Source organism: Neodiprion virginianus, chromosome 4 (assembly GCF_021901495.1).
Source record: "Neodiprion virginianus isolate iyNeoVirg1 chromosome 4, iyNeoVirg1.1, whole genome shotgun sequence".
In the NCBI taxonomy this organism is placed as follows: Eukaryota; Metazoa; Arthropoda; class Insecta; order Hymenoptera; family Diprionidae; genus Neodiprion; species Neodiprion virginianus.
In genome coordinates this window covers 1398335-1414633 of record NC_060880.1, presented here as the reverse complement: position 1 = coordinate 1414633, position 16299 = coordinate 1398335, and the positions used below count along the sequence as shown (strand labels likewise).

At 47.2% G+C, this 16299-nt stretch overlaps 1 protein-coding gene across 2 annotated transcripts in view; it reads right to left on the bottom strand.

Annotated features, from left to right (window-relative positions):
- LOC124303481 (uncharacterized) overlaps nucleotides 1–16299 on the bottom strand; it is a 78052-nt gene that overhangs the window by 17957 nt on the left and 43796 nt on the right. The gene's annotated exons all lie outside the window — the stretch shown is intronic.

Here is a 16299-nt window from a genome sequence, read left to right as displayed (position 1 = left end):
AGAGACGAAGGCTGAGGGACGCTCCAGGGGAAGCGAGGATCTGATCGCATCGTGTGTGGTCGACTCTAAAGAGGTTAAGATGGGGTGCCGCGCGCTCCACCCACGCAATCCGCTTCGATTTACTAATCTTTATATACAGTCTGCTGCTGCCGCTTCTCCTTGCGGCCGACTAATTTCTCAATATGTGCTTCAACTACGTTGAGTATCTATTTCGGAAAATTTCAGCTGTCGATGACTCATGTTTGCGACAAGTGTTCATTAACGAAGTTGCAATAACGTACCTCAACTCCAAGACAAAAAAACTCCAAAACTTGTACACACGTTGACTTTGAACCGTAAATAAAGCGTATCGCAATGGTGTACAGTCGAGGCAATTTCCCGCTTCATTTTCGCATCACCAGTTTATTTATTTGACACATCTGCTGAGCGGGATAAGGTTACTAACGAACTCGTGTTAATTAATGCCAGTTGTAAGTGAGAGAGCTACCGCCTCTTGGGTTCTGCACTTTTCCGACCACGCTGGTTAGATTGCAGTTTGTTTGCATGTGTGTACGTACCTCTTCGCGACTCTTCGCTTTACCTTTTGCAGCTCGAGCTTATCTCGCGCCAACTCACAGTGAGTGCAGAGGTCGCGACTCGTGCTGTGAAACGCTGTCCGCGGTTCAACGAGCCGCGTGCTCTTTTTGTAACCGCGATATCTGATACGAATTCACTCGAGGAAAAAGTACTCGGTCGAAGGGAGTATACATCAACTAAATACATGGAAAATTCTAACGATTTTATACCGATTCAAACAACGTGAACTTTTTCTTCTTCCTCATTGGTACCACACAAATCAATTTACTGGATCATCGCGCGCGTGAAAATTCCAAGCGTTGCAGTTTCACCATACATAGGTTCGCACACATACCAACCTGCCCAGGTATCTCGCGATCATTAATACGCGCTGTGATCATTAAAAACTGTAATGATCGATCGGATCTAACGCGCAATCATTAAACTGGAAAGATGAAGGTGCGGTTGCAAGAGAACATGCGTACCCTCCCTCGATATGCCTTTCACCCGACAGTGGTGAAGCAAAAAAAAAATAAAATTATGAAAAACTTTGGGCAAAGTATGTGGTACCTTTCCGCGCGATCGGTCCTTCATTTCTCAACCCCATTGTTAGACATTTACATTATAAGTATATTTGGATTGTATACATACGCAGCTTGCGTACACGGCATCAATCGGCCGTCGTTTCTTTCTTTGGTTTATTAGAATTTTTCATTCTCTATTTAGTCAGTTTGTTTTTTTTTCCTTTTTCTTTTTTTTTTATTGTTCTCTTTTCGCACCGTAATTACTTCTAGTCTGCTCGCGGTGGTTCAATAGCCAAACTTATAATTTAATGGTTAATTATATAAGAGTCTCCCGCGGTTGGGACGCGGGTAGCCACTGGGCGGCCACGGTGACGTGCAGGAATGTTTTCTCTTATCTCCCTCGCACTCTTCCTATCCCTCGTGCCCTCCTTATTCCTCCCTGCCTCCCTCCAGTTGGTTTTATAGTCGCAAGCGGTCGGCATTGGCCGACGAGTCAGTGAGGACCAATCAGTGCATAACAGCTTCCCTTTTTGTGTACACATGTATATACATACACGTGTGTGTAGGCTGCTGCTGGTTTGTTGTTCAGTTTTACCTCCTTCGAAGATTGTTTATAATACTGCCGAGAACGTGCACTGTAATACTTTCTTCACGTATTCAGGCTAACGCAAACAATGCCTAATGTTTTTATGCAATAACGGATAAAAAAACAGAACGAGAAAATGATGGCTCGAGTGATGGAGAGTGCAGGAGACGAAGAACACACAAGGTACGGATAGAAGTCCCTGCAATGCATTAGATCTTTCCGTGGATCTGGCGTAGAAATAAGATCTTTCTTCTTCTTCTTCTTCTTCTTCTTCTTCATCTTCATCTTCGTCTTCATCTTGTTCTTCTTCTTCTCAGATTCGCGTCACTGCGGCAGATCTACGCAGAGTTTCAGCAGAAGTCGAGCCCGAGAGATTGAGAACGGGTTTCACCGTGGAAATAATTACGCTCTGCGACGAGGATACGGGCGTCCATCCTCTCCGACGTTCACCACCGTATGCCGCGCGCGTCGCGTCGATGCTGTACACACCGATGCACGCCGATGTAATTAACGGCTCTGTAAATCAGCACCGGTTAACGCCGCCGCGAACCACAGAAGTTATGGTCTTGGCAGTTTTCCGATTTGTTAGCCAACTTGTTTATGAATGGGGCACGATAGGATAGGATGGGATAGGACAGGACAGGACAGGATAGGATAGGTGGGTGGATGAGTGTTGTACTGGGCACCTGACTGGCCTGTTGCACTCTTCCATGCTCTTTAATATCACTGCAGAAGACACCGAGTGAGTTTTGACTCTTATTACACATTTTTAAGCATGCTTGCTTTTTCGCTAATGGATCGTACTTGGGAGTTGAATACGGCATTTGCGGAATGCAATATAAATATAGGTAGTCGTTGGTTACACATTCTTCAAGATTTCCGTAAGATCATTTAACCGTTCATCCGATCATCAACGTCTATCAGATCCGTTCCAGATGAGTGTATGTATACTTTATACGACGCGGTTTTTTCCCGTTCATGCAGCTGAGCTCACCAATCCGTACCCTGTAAAGGACATTCGGGTAAAGGCAGGTTAGTACGTTCCGTCGAAATGGCTATATTATAACAGTACTGATCGCGACCACGCGAGAAGGGATATCGTGTAAAGTGAAGAAAATGACAAAAATAGTTGTCGGCTCTGCAGAGTTGATACAAGACGGTGGGTACGTAGGTACACAGATACCATTGAGATGAGGTGATACAGATCTGTCCATGAGCATCGCGGTGGGTGGTTCTCCGGAGTAGGGGGAGGTACGGACGTTCGGTCAACCTGCAGATCGTTCCGCGTCCTCGAACATCGCGCACAGTTTATTTCTCTATCCATCTATCCGGCTATCCTCTTCTGTGTCGTGTACACCGTGCCCTCTCCCCGCCATTGCGCGAAGATGGGGCCCAGGGGATCGGAGGAGAACGTCGCGCGGTAATCGTCAAACAAATTTCTTCCTCTTCTTATTTTTCTTCTCTTTTTTCCTCTTCGTTTTTTTTTTTTTTTTATCTTCTACTTCTAGCTCTCAGCTCTCCGCCGCATCCCCGGAGGGCCTTCCGTTGAGGACGCCATCCGTCGATGATGAGTGTGTGTCCACGTAGCGAGCCTACCTGCTACACAAACACCTCCTCGTCGAGACAGGGCAAGTGTGCGTATGTACCCGAGCACTTTGGCGACCGTTGTATGTAGCAGCGACTAGGCGTATTCCAAACGATAATTGGACTCCTTGGGTTGATTGCAGCGTCTTGGCGTTGCGCGGAAAGAAAAAGCATGGCATAAACGATGCGCGGCTTGTGGCACAGGTGGTCGACTTTCCGTGTGCTGTACTCGAGACGACGGCTTGGTATCCCAGAGCAGTATTCCGCGCTGGATATACACTTCTATGTCAGCAATTTGGTACCGTTAGGTTCGCGCGCTGAAGGTTACGCTGCGGGCTTATTCAAGGATTGATCAATTTCGTCTACCACTATTTTCGTCTTATCTAACCGGGTACATTGCAATGTTTTCAGATACTGCAACGCCCTGCACGAGTTTGCGCAAAATCGTCAGGATCACAAGGGGATCAACTTCGAGCGAACTCCCCCCGACGATGAGACCAGAGTCATTCGATAACGCGACAGTACCAGCGAGATATCTCTCAGAGTTGTTTTGGCCCTTGGGGAGTCTCAGCGTTACTGGGTGCTTTTATAAAATGTTGGACAGTAGGTGGAGGGAGAGGAAGAGTGTTCTCTCTTCTGGAAGTAATCGATTCCGGTTAACATCGCGGAGGAGAGGAACCTGAAGGAGCGACACGGGTCCCACGTGATATCATCTATATGGACCGTTCGCAGGGCCCCTGCTCCTCATCTCCGAGAAGTCCAATAAAAGGAGTGTCAATGGGACCATGGGGACCAGCCCAGAGAGCGACTAGTCAGTCCCCCTAACTCACCGTATAATCACCGCCATTGTATTATTGACAGCGCGACAGGGCGACATTGCAGCGAGAGAAAAAAGAGCACACGAGAAATAATAACAAAATGGAAATAAAGAAAAAGTAGCTCCGTCGTTACTGCGACGTGGCAGGAGCCGTCGGATGAGATCGAACCGGCAGCAGCTTCTCCACCTCTGGCCGAAATTACCGCGGGTTAATACACCTCCGTGCCGTAGTCTTCGAGAGATTAAAATTATGATAAAAGTCGGAACATTTATGAGCGTCGATGTGTACACAACAGGTCTTCGCCTGGTCAACAGGAGCGGAAGGTGAAAGAATTCCTGATTAAATTGCCGATTTATGTTAATTTTGCTTATGTATACCGCGGGTGTTCAACGTCGCAATTCAAGGCTGTTCGTCTTGTGGTATACGGTCAAAGGTTATGGGCTTTACTTGTAATGAAGGTGATTAATCTGTGAAACATAATTTAGAAACTTTTTTTTACGCAATATAGGCATTTAATTCTTCTCGCAACCAAGGTCGTTACACGAATCCAGCTTTCGTTTATTGTTGTCATGTTAGTTTTGCTTCGCATCTATAGGATATATTAAAAAACGCGTCAGATAAGACAGGTATGTAATGCACATATCTATTTACTGCTGTACTTAAATCACCTATTTGTACTAACATATTTCATATATAGTTAAATCAATGTGCTCGCCGTGTTGGGAATGTGTTCATAAATATTACATAAGACGTTACATGGATTAATTTTATTAGTTACATCGTTAAAGAAAGATATATGCATTAATAGGTGTGTGAGTCTTAAACAAAATCAAGCGGCGATATCAAGGTGTATTCGTACGACAACTTTAAACTTTTACTTCTGTCTTCTCTATGAATAATACATCCTCGCGATTGAGACGGCAAATCAGATATACAAACTTCAGTAGTTATTACTGGTCGCTACGATGATAGCTATGCTAATTGTAATCAATACTTTATCCAATGCCTTCGCGAATGTAACCCATAAGCGCCTTAACCGGCCAGTTAGTTCGAATTACCGGTTCTTATAAACACATTACCACAAATCGTGGATTTGCACATAACTTTCCGTAATCTTACTGGTGAAACTGACGAGGAAGAAAAAATCCGAAAATTAATGTTTTGTAACTGGAGAATGTTTTTTGTCATCTTCATACCAAAAAGTCGTGTAATGTGCTGGGTAATCAAGTAATGAATCAAATAGTTCGCGTTTAATGATTGTCGTGCAATTTCCTACGTGTCGTTATGCTATAATTATAGCAAATACAACACCCAGAACACAAACAAATCAAAATCTCACTTTACGTGTATTACATACTAAGTCTACTTGATGACACGAGAGCACACCTTAAAAGTCTTCTTTAATCATCTACTTGATCAAAAACAGAAAACGAGTGAAAAGTAAGAAAAATTTAATGAAGTTCCCCGTGGGAAGCACCACAGAAGTAAGAAAATAAGTTGAAAAAGGATTTGATAAAAGGGAAAAAGAAAAAGAAGGAGAAGAAGAACGGGAAGAGAAATGTTATCGAAATCAATTGTTGGGCCAATAAACAGGGAGTCAAAAAGAGGCTAATTGTCGGTATACAGTACCGTGGAACCACCGCGTCCTTTCCCCCCTGCCCCTCTGCCGTCGGTTGCCCCAACCCCCCTGTTGGTTGCGGTATGTAATTACAAGGGAGTGACTCGCCGCGATGGAGGTGCTTATCGGTTCGGTCCCATAAGAGAGAGAGAGGAGAAGATGGGGCCTGATCCAGCCCGTGGGACCACCGGTCATTTAATCCCATGACACTGTGCATTGTGGCCTGAAAGGCTTCCAGCACCGCGTACCTACCAACTTTACCGAGTGAAATTTCTCGTCACTTCTCGGAGTTACGATCCACTACTCATAATGCGATCGGGTAAACTAAATCGTCGCAGTAACATTACCGTGGACGTAAATATTTTACATAAATATGTCAGAGCGGAGACGCATTGAAGGGAATGAAACTGACGCGTAATCATTGCTGCGCCGTTGAGATCTCGATTTGTAATGACAAATGGCTAATGACTGGTGACTAATGATCAATTTCTATCCCCGTCCATGTATTGCCGCGTTAGGGAAACTGAGAGCCAAGCCGGGTGAACCGCGTATCTCTTTACACAAGAAATCGAGGCTGCTGCAGTATATGCAGGGAATCGTGGACAATGAATCGTGACCGAGTCCCGACAAGAAACGTGTTGTTTCATTCCCTGCTACGGAGCGAGAGAGACGAACGGTGGGTAATGTGTTAGATAACAAACAATGACGACGGCATATATATCGGATCGGTAAAGAATTGAGAAGGGTTACAGAGGCGACGATATATCTTTGGGGAAATGGGTAGTCGTTGACGTCTCGTGTAGAGGCACTCCGTGTGGTGGGACGACTGCGCACCAGATTAGGACCGGCGATAGCTGGAGGAGTGAATGTCCCGAGATTTTTTGCACTTAGGAGGAGAGGTGAATATTCACTCCGATCGAGCGAATGGGACGAATACGAGGAGAGGGGGGTCGGCTGACCCCAAAATAGCGGAGCACTTCATATCCCGGTGACTCGGTCCCGATAGAGTTCCAGTCCGTTCGCGAATCAAGTCCATATGGTTCCATTAGCGAAGATGCAAGACCGGCGAACAATGTTTACCAGGGTAAACGCTCCGGGAGGTTAGTTGCAGTGTCTGAGCGCCACGTGGCCGGTCTCTCGGGCTGCCGTGATTGCAGCGTTAGGGTCCATCATTACGAGACCTCGAGATGACCTTCTGCGGACCCCCGTGCCCGCAGGGACGCGCACGGCGGACGGACACGTACGAATGCAGTTCACCGGGGAATCTCGATCTGCGCTCGGGAGATGCATTCGGCGTCTGCGGACGCGAAGATCGAGCGGGTAAGGCGGATTTCACAAAGGGCGCAGAGCGGAGCCCCCAGGTGGTGCAATTTCGGCGGGTCGATTTCCCGTCGCGAGAGATTCAAGATTCGCTGAAACGAACGCTCCCAGGTTCAGCTCCGCGGTTGGATGGAGAGAGGACCTATTGTGTTCCGGACGTAGGTACCGTCGCCGGCGCGGTAATCAGAGCATGATTATTTGTGAACAAAGAGGATAATTTATGATCACGTGATCTTTCATTGGGATCGGACCAGGCTGCGGCTGCGGGTGCCCCGTTGAGATGAAGAAATGGCAGGACTCAGGGGGAGGGCATCGCCAGCTCCGTTCCAGGGGCCAGGGGGCGGGGAGAAAGAGGGAGGAGGGCAGGTGAAGAGCATCAGAGTCATGCGAGCTCCCTCAGGGGTCTGACCCCCTGACCCTATCAGCCTGCTCGCGCCGGCCGAGTGCTCGGCATTGTTCTTCCATAACCGTACCCTGCGCAATACACAGCCGCCGAACGGCATTGTCTTTTCGTTGAGCAAAAGCTCGCCGCCTATGCTGTCTGCTGCAGAACGACGTAATTTATTGACTTATAAACCGTCTAATTATCCCTAGGTAATTGCTCAATTTTCGATCGATCGGTGCACCTACCAATAATAAAGCTACCTGAATACATCTCCTCCTTCTGTGCATGACCTATGACCAGGTCTCGGACCCTCGTCCTTGTCTCAACTCGATACCGCAAACGGGTGGAGAAGATGAAAAAATTTTCAACATAGACCCTCTTTTGTTGGCCAATTGTAAATAGAGTGACTCACTGACCGGCAGTGTAACTTTTCTGAAGGAATAAAACAAAAAAGTACATAAGAACCCAATCGAAACGAAGTAAAAAAGGCGAAGAGAAAAAAGTAATGCCTCCAAACTATTACCCACGAGCTCTTACGGGGGTAACAAAGCCACAAATGTCAGAGGTCGCTCCGGGCACGTTCAGCCCGCACCACAGCTCGATCCATCCAACCTCTCAGCTCGAGATCAAGAACAACGCGGAGGCGAGCAAACAATGCACTGTTTGACGTAGCGATATTATTTCGTTACCATTCTCCTGTTTCCAATCAGAAGATATTGCGCTGCTGCAGGTGACACGCAATTTCGTCAACCAGCCCATAGCACGATATCGGTAATCGTTATCCTAATTCATCCAAGTTTGTAAGTTCCGAACAACTCTCAAGATGCTTTCCAACTTCGCGCGCGATGTTCGCAAGATGTACCGGAGACCGCTACCTCCCGCAGGGCTGTGTCATCGGCACCATTTACGCACGGATGGGCTTAAGACCGTGAAGGCGCGGTTTCTCCGGGCGACGTAGAAGCCGGCGATCATCATAGCATCGATCTAGATTGGAGGTGTCATTATGGAGGTCGGTTCGCCTCGCGTCATCGAATCCGTGGGCATAGCTGCCGGTGGAGCAGGAGGAGTTGGCGACGGTCATCACGGCTGTGTAGAGGCCAACCTCACAAACCACCTTGCACGAAGCTTGCGGCTTTTTCCCCGTCTTCTTAGTCGAGGCTCGAGTCTTCTTCGCGGTGCCTTCAGCCCGTGGAATTTCCCGATGACTGTTATTAGGTCGACGATGCCGTGTTGTCCTCGCATCGCTTCGCGCGCTACTTTTTACATTTCGGTCGACTTGATTTTACGCGCCGGTGCATATCCGTTGCCGTTGCCGTTGCCGTTGCCACAACGATTCAGGGTCGTCGTTGTCGCGGATCAAATCATACCATCATTCCGTGGATAACCATCATTCCCATCATTATTTCTCATCTCAATTATCCCCAGTATACTCTCATACTCGTCTTCCTAGCCCGGTCTGCTTCCGTTAGCGCATCACCGCGAGCTGGAGGCGGATTACCCGCTGCCAGAAGTGGCCATTTGTCCGTGAAGATACATCGATGATCGAGATGGCCCCGCCATGCGGCGTATCAGGAGAGCTCACCCAATTCTCCCGCAATAAAACTCTCTTTCGAACGGGGGACGAGGAGACGGGTGGACGGTCGACGGCGGTCGAGAGCCAGTTCTTAGAACTTGGAGGCTTCGAAGCTCCGAGGCTTCGAGGCTTCGAGCTCGGGACCAGGAGGATGATGGCTGACGGGACGTGAACGTGAACTCGAACGCACGCGCCAGGGGCAAGCAGAGGCTCGAGCTCTGTAATCACTCGGCGAGCACGCACACCCGCAAGCTCACACGGATGAGAGTATAAGCCCACACTCCGGATCTTCCGCATACTAATTCCCCGAGGTGGTTGGGCTGCGAAGCGTGTATCTACGTCGCGTAGGTGCGCGCCGTACGCGTCTGGGCCCAAGAGGGCCCCTCGACGGCACGCCAGGCTCACGCTCACGCGCGTCCTCCCAGCCGCACATCTGCGTAATTGTCCCCGCCGGCAGCATTCGAACGGGTCTACGTTCAGCAGCCCGAAGTAGAAGGAGAAGAAGAAGAAGACGAAGAAGAAAAAAGAAGAAGAAGACGAAGAGTAAGAAGGCAGAGGAGGGTCCGACGTACAGTATAGTTTCTTTCAAAACAGCGAGTACTCTCTGCCTGGGAAGTCGGTCCTGGCTCTATCGTTTCCAAGGAGAACATTGTCAGTCATTTTTCTCAACTTCTGAGCAATTACTGGCGTCGTCGTTTCCATCCAACAAAGTCGGAACCGCGACATTGTATACTTATCGGCAGTGGTCGGGGTTTAATTTTGCAGTTCTGCGTTACGGGCGTATTGTTTGTGGTGGGAAAAGATTGCAGATTCCATTAAAACGTCAGGTGGTTTGTTGCACACGAAACCCGGCGTCGACTGAACCACCGTATTTTGGTCCAAAAGGTTGTTAACTTCAGTTTCAGGAAACGAACACGCAGTTTTTGAGTTTTCATTCCCCTTCCAAAGAGTTTACATGTCACGAATGTTGAATCGGTCAATTCTTCCCTTGTATAACGCCGTAACCTCTGCACCTATCCGTATTTAAGTGAGTTTTGAATTCACAAGTACCCCCGAGGCGATGAGGCCAGTGGTGGGTTGGGTAACCACCGGTCTACCATTTCTCAGCACGCGGTCTGCATAATCCCTCCAAGCTACGCAAAGTTCTTGCGCCTGCCTCGCCCCGGGACGAAACGCGGGCTTAATGATCAGCGTTTCGTGATTTATTTTTGGAAGAGGGTTAAATCGGCGCCGTACGCTGCTCCTCTTCTTAAGCTCTTCACCAGCATCTCGACCAGCGTATACCAAGAGACGTATTTTCCGCCGCGGCATCAGCCTGCTGCCGTAGCCGGAAGCAACGCCACAGATTACACGGGTACAGCGCGCGTCATTCCGGTTATTTCACCCCTTCTACCATTTCATAATTGCTCTGCAGTTACTATCACAGGCTTAACGCGGAGATCTTATCGGTTTGATTCAAAACCACGATTCCACGCAGTCGAGGATTTTTTTTTGCACCATATATCAATGTAGTTCCTAGCCTTAGCCTCGCTAATATGCAGCTGCAATCTAACGTTAGTGATCATATCCAACGACTGGAAATCGTTTACTAGACGCGTGTGGTCCCCATATACTATGACGCAACAGTATCGCCCCATCATTGTACATGAGGCAGATGAAAAGCGACATAATACGAATGGATCGATATTTCTTATTTTTTGGATTCACGGAAAAACTGACCGAGTAATGTAGTAATCACGTTTTGGTAAATTGGCACCAGCAACGCTATCTGGCGCACCAAAGGGAAAACACGGGGTATCATGTTTATCATATGCTCAAATAACGCGGCTGGTTAGCAGCTAGCTAGATCAGAAGCAATGTTGCACGACTCTGTGTACAGGTAAAGAAAGCTGGTGGCGTCTGTGGCGTTACCGTAGGTGAGGTGCATGAGCTGGCTGGTCGTCGGGTATGTGTTCTTCTCTCTTTCTCCTACTCCATAGCGATGCGCGCATGCATGCATGCATGCATTATACGTGGTGTATGATATATCACTGCAGCAAACACGGGTATATAACGACGTACGAACAGCTCGGCCTATATTTGTAGATGTGTTGAAGATATCAGAGCCGAGCAAAAGGCGTACATATGGGTACAACCGGCGGGGTCACATGCCTCGCACGTCTCTCACAATCAGACACATGTTCCACGTTGTGTGATTTCGACACGGCCGCATTTCTAAATCATGTCGATGCCTGACTGCCTCAGACTGCCATGCTTGGTGGTATATAGGCGATGGCGATCCCATCCCCGGTACCACCGGGTTGTTACCTCATTGTGTTCATACGATATGCTCAATTCGCTTTAAATAGCATTATCTTGTTCGCTTATTCAGACGGCAGTCGGTCAGGTACTGGGAAAGTATCCTCCATCCGTCCCGTATGTCGGTTGGATCGATCGGCAGCGGCGCCACCACCGTCGCTGCCTGTTATACCGAGGGTAATAAATCTTCTTAACACTTTAGGCTTGCCGATATTCTTATATGTTAGACTGCTGCCTTTACGCGCCAACACCGAAGAACGCTACAGCTAGGAACATGTACCAGTCAAACCGACTTACCAAGACAGTTGATTATTTTTACTATTCGATGGAGCTCGAAGGGCCTGCAGATATTTCGACGAATAAGTCAAGCTCACAGACCGAGACGGTAAGACGAACAACATCGATGATTGGAAGAGCTGCTGATTGTCGTTGCATTAGCGCTGGTACAGGATCTGGTCATGGTCTTCACGCGGTTACTATTACCAAGCACATGGAGTCCGTCGCAGGAAACGTGAATGAGACCATGACTGAGTCGACAAAATTACAGAAGACATGACGGCGAGTAGAGGTGACACAAGTACCAAGAGGTAAGGTAGAGGACATGAGTGTTAACGGATTCTTTCAAGTATCGGAAGAATGAATTTGACATAGACGTTTTATCATAATCCCCGAAGAAGTGACGCGCTTTCCAACGTTTAATTTCATGACAATAAGTCGCCCGAGAAGAGTAAGCAATGTTCGTGCAGTAATGGCTAATAGGATTGAGTGAATCGAGGGAATCGCGAGGCTGCCTTGGTGCTAATGCCTTCTTTCCTTCCTGTCACAATCGCTTATACTCATCGAGCTCTCCTCTTAACAGGCAAAGTTAACGATCCCCATTAGGGCACGCCACGCTTGCTTGACTAATCGCAATGCGCATGACTTCATAGTTCACGTAGAAAGGCTATTCGTCTCGTACATCCTCGAAACTGTCAGCCTGATTCTAAACCTCCCACACAGATGCAAAAGCCTTTTCCTTTATCTGAGCGTACATAAATATGATCAATACATTATAGAGTTCAGCATTACTCGGGCAAAGACGAGCACTGCATGAACCGTAAAAGCTGTCTCCCCTTCTCGATTTTCTCTATTTTTGCTGAATCGAATACTTAAGGTGCCCTCACGTTTATCCGCAATGCTAGTACGTGATAAATACAAGGAAGGGTTGGCAAAGTGATGCAATGTAACGTAACGCAAGTGAGCTCGTCTAAGAGCGAAATGGCGTGACGACGTGTAGCGCAACCCAGATCTGTCACACGGAAGGGACCTCCGCGTTGGTGGATCACGTGATCAGGTAGGTAGGTATCGAGGTGAAGCAAAGGTGAGGGCAGCTCATTCATCAACCACGTTTAACTACGCGGTTCGTTCTACGTATTACGAGCGTCAGCCGAAGAGGAAAAAGGGGCACATATCAGAGCACGTGATTCGTGATTCCCAGCTCGTTTACGCCGCCGCGCGTATTGCAATCGAGCGCTTCAAAGCAGCCGCGCGCCGGTTGCATAATGCCTTGCAAATGATAACGAGATAGGTATCCATCCTTCTCTACGTGTCTTCCGTAGGGAAAGTTAAAGGTTCAATCTAGGCATAGAGCGGAATTCTTTGACCGAAGAAAAATTCCACGATCACTTGATGTATTCACGTGGGAATCCGTACAGCCTCTGGTGAATGAGATTTTCCCGAAGTAGTTTCGTCGGTCAGTACGGGAAATCTCAAAGAGAAATCCAGCCCGTCTCTCAGACACCTGCAAACTCGAGATGACATTCAGTTCCGATGAGTCCGACCTCGGCAAGGTCGAATAAGGAACCCTGACGTCCGCTTCGACTGGCAGGTGTCGTTCGTGAGGAACATGATTGGTGACTCTCGTTCTTGACGCAGCGGGATGCCGCCTAGCTGCATAACAGTACAACGTTCCGTTATAACTGCACACCGTTTTACTGTTCCCGGCCAAAGAAGTTCGAGATAAGATGTATTGCTATCTAGTTAACTCATATTCGTGTATCGTTTGGATAAAAACAAAACACAAAATTATCACTCTTTGAAGGAGAATAATTAGGATAAAAGTAATAAATCTGAAAAACGAATCGAGATAAACAGCTCAGAATATCTGTATCTGAAATTTCTAATCGCGTGCCGGCCTCCAGGCTTGAACGATGACACAGTGCTGGCCGTAGTATCGTTTGATGGCCAGTGTATGGGACTCGATTCAGGAAGACAGTGGAGACAGGGGTTGACATGAGCACAATGCGCGAGTTGACGGAGTTTTTACGTCAAACAATAGATGGTTCAGCAGAAGGAAAACATCCTTTGTGTCGCGTGAACGAAGTGTGAAATGGAAACACTTCTTTGGATAGTGGAATTATCCGGGTAAGCTACTGCAAGTGGACAAGAAGTTATACGAGTGATGAGCACCAGACGCAATCTTTAAAGTGATTACGAGCATTCCTCTTCCCCCGGTTTTCACCCTTGAATTGTATAATCATTTAAAGAAATCCCGGACGTGAAACTCTGCGTATTTGGAAAAAGCTTCCTAATAATATATGGCACCAATTTATAACGATCTCTCGGATTCAGTGATAATTCATTCGGATTATTGTTACTTCTAACCTCGGGCTATGACATTCATCACCGATGTGATTCCATGCCTGGTCATTACTGCGGCCCTCGGTATAACAATGGTGCATATCTTCCAGCTGGTTCATGTGTGGGTTATACGTAGCAGAGCATATGATCGTGGCTGATCTCGCGGCATAATGGCGTTGCAGTGAAAACGACTCACCGCCAGCTGGCGATGGAGGAGTCATCGTGAAGCAACCACGAGTATGAAAACGTGAGTGATGGCTCGAGGATGGGGAACACGATCTACAGCTCATTACCATTATCTATCTCGTATCGGCGTACATATAACAGTTATACACTAGGAAATTAGGACCGCGGCAAGTTCGCCGAAGAACATTGTACGATTGCAGAAGAGTACGCAACGTTTAGTGAGCACAAGTGTAACAGTGCAGAGCAAAATGGAATGGCGTATGAAATCAAACATAGAGAGAGTTGATAGAAAAAAGCGTGGAAGAATCAGGGGAATCCAGAATATTTTTTTCTAATCGGCTTGCGCAATATCAAGAATAGTTGATGCTTGCCTGAAACGATCGATTGAAGGCTTGATAGACATCGGATTATTGACAGATGATGAGATGAAGCCGGTTGAAAGAGAGAAAGCGCGCACGTGGCTGAACGGACCAATTAGTCCCAGCGACGAGATTGTAGTCACGGTTAGGAGGAAACCAGGCCCGCCGATCGCTGACCGATGACCGACCACGCGCTGCTCCATCAGGAACCATTAACGGCCGCCAAAGTAGTGGTCAAAATCCATTCACATGAGGAAATACCGCTTTCTACTTATTCGGATTTACATAGGCCAAAAATTAGAAACCGATATTATTAAGATGTTGCGTTTTTTTTTTTGTTTTTTTTTTTGATGATACGTGCAGTGGCACGTGCTAGTGCAGCAGGCGATAGTTGATCAAGATTCTTCGCAATTATGTAAGTAAAAATTCACCGCAAAAACTTTGCATTTAGCATTTAGCTTTGCATTATATTAAACACAGCTGTAATCTCAGTTTTCTTCGCCTCGAAACTTACGATTAGCTAACAATCAGATTATTACTGCCACACACCGTGGCGGCTCCATCAGCTTCTAGCCCGGTGGCCCGGTGGTGCCGAGTAAAGGTATCTCTCTCTCGGTAAATTACAGGAAGCTGCGGACCACCCGGAAGGTCTTCAGATTACTACCAAGGGTGGTCCAAGACCAATTCGTACTTGCAATCAAGCTCGGTATCCAGGACCCTCCAAGGTCAGCCGAATTAATCGGACGAAAGCAAGATGAGCTCGGTCCATGATGAAGAAGAGGAATGGAGGTGTAGATATAGTATTGAAATCGGCTAATGAATATTTTCTTCCCATCGGCTGCCGCGATGCGATGCTATGCAATGTAATGCAAAGCGTCGTGCTTTGTCTCGACTCACGATTATCGCTTATTAATGATTAATTGATTGCTGCGGCAAGCCCGTTGCAGAGTGTGGTACGTGTGTGAAGGTGTTACATGTTAACTTCGATGTAACAAGAGGTCAACTTGGTTCAGATCATGCTCTGCTCTTGCTCGTTAGAAAGTATGGGTAGGTATACCCTACGCGACGTGCGCCAGTCGATCACCCAACGAACGGGACGAACTCGTATGGGAAGAGGCCGAGAAACGGATACGGAATTGAAACCCTTTTCCACCGTCAAAGCGTACCCGGTGGCGCACCTTGATATCCTATCGCTTTTTAGCTTCTCAATTACGGAACTTCGTTACACGTCTTTGCTCAATATTGATTCCAATGAAAAACGATAATGAAACCATTTCCTTCAAGTACCCCGATCTGTATTTGGTAACCCTCAATAATGATCTGAGGAGTCTAAGCCGTTCATTTAACGTAAAAAAAAGTTGCTGGATGTAAAAAATGTGTTTTTCAAAAAAATGAAAAATAACCTTTTCGCGCATCAGCAGAGAATGTTTCTTGGACTTTGGACAGGAAATCCGTGATAGGTAGTAGCGTGAAGCAGGGTTTGGTAGAAGCGCAATGTCGCCCGAAGAGATTATCTTAGCGGAGATGACGGTAGGAGGAAGAGAAGAGTTTAGCAGACCGTTGCACAATTCTCAAGTTTTATTTAGTAAGTATGTATATACGTTCATACATACGTATATATACGACGGGATGAACCACGGCGGGGAAAGTTGAATCTTGCGAGACTTGATTTAGTAGACAAAATCCTTAACTGGATCTCTCGCTCGACTAGAGTCGAGCGGAGTGGAGTGGATTGAAGCGAACTCGAGACTCCGTTCGAGTCGTCACATTGGTGCTGAGAGTGGGTATAAACCTCTCGAGATAGATCGGTTGTGTAACCCCCCCTACAAGCTATCCAAGTATCCACACATCGTGGAATAGATTTTATTATACAC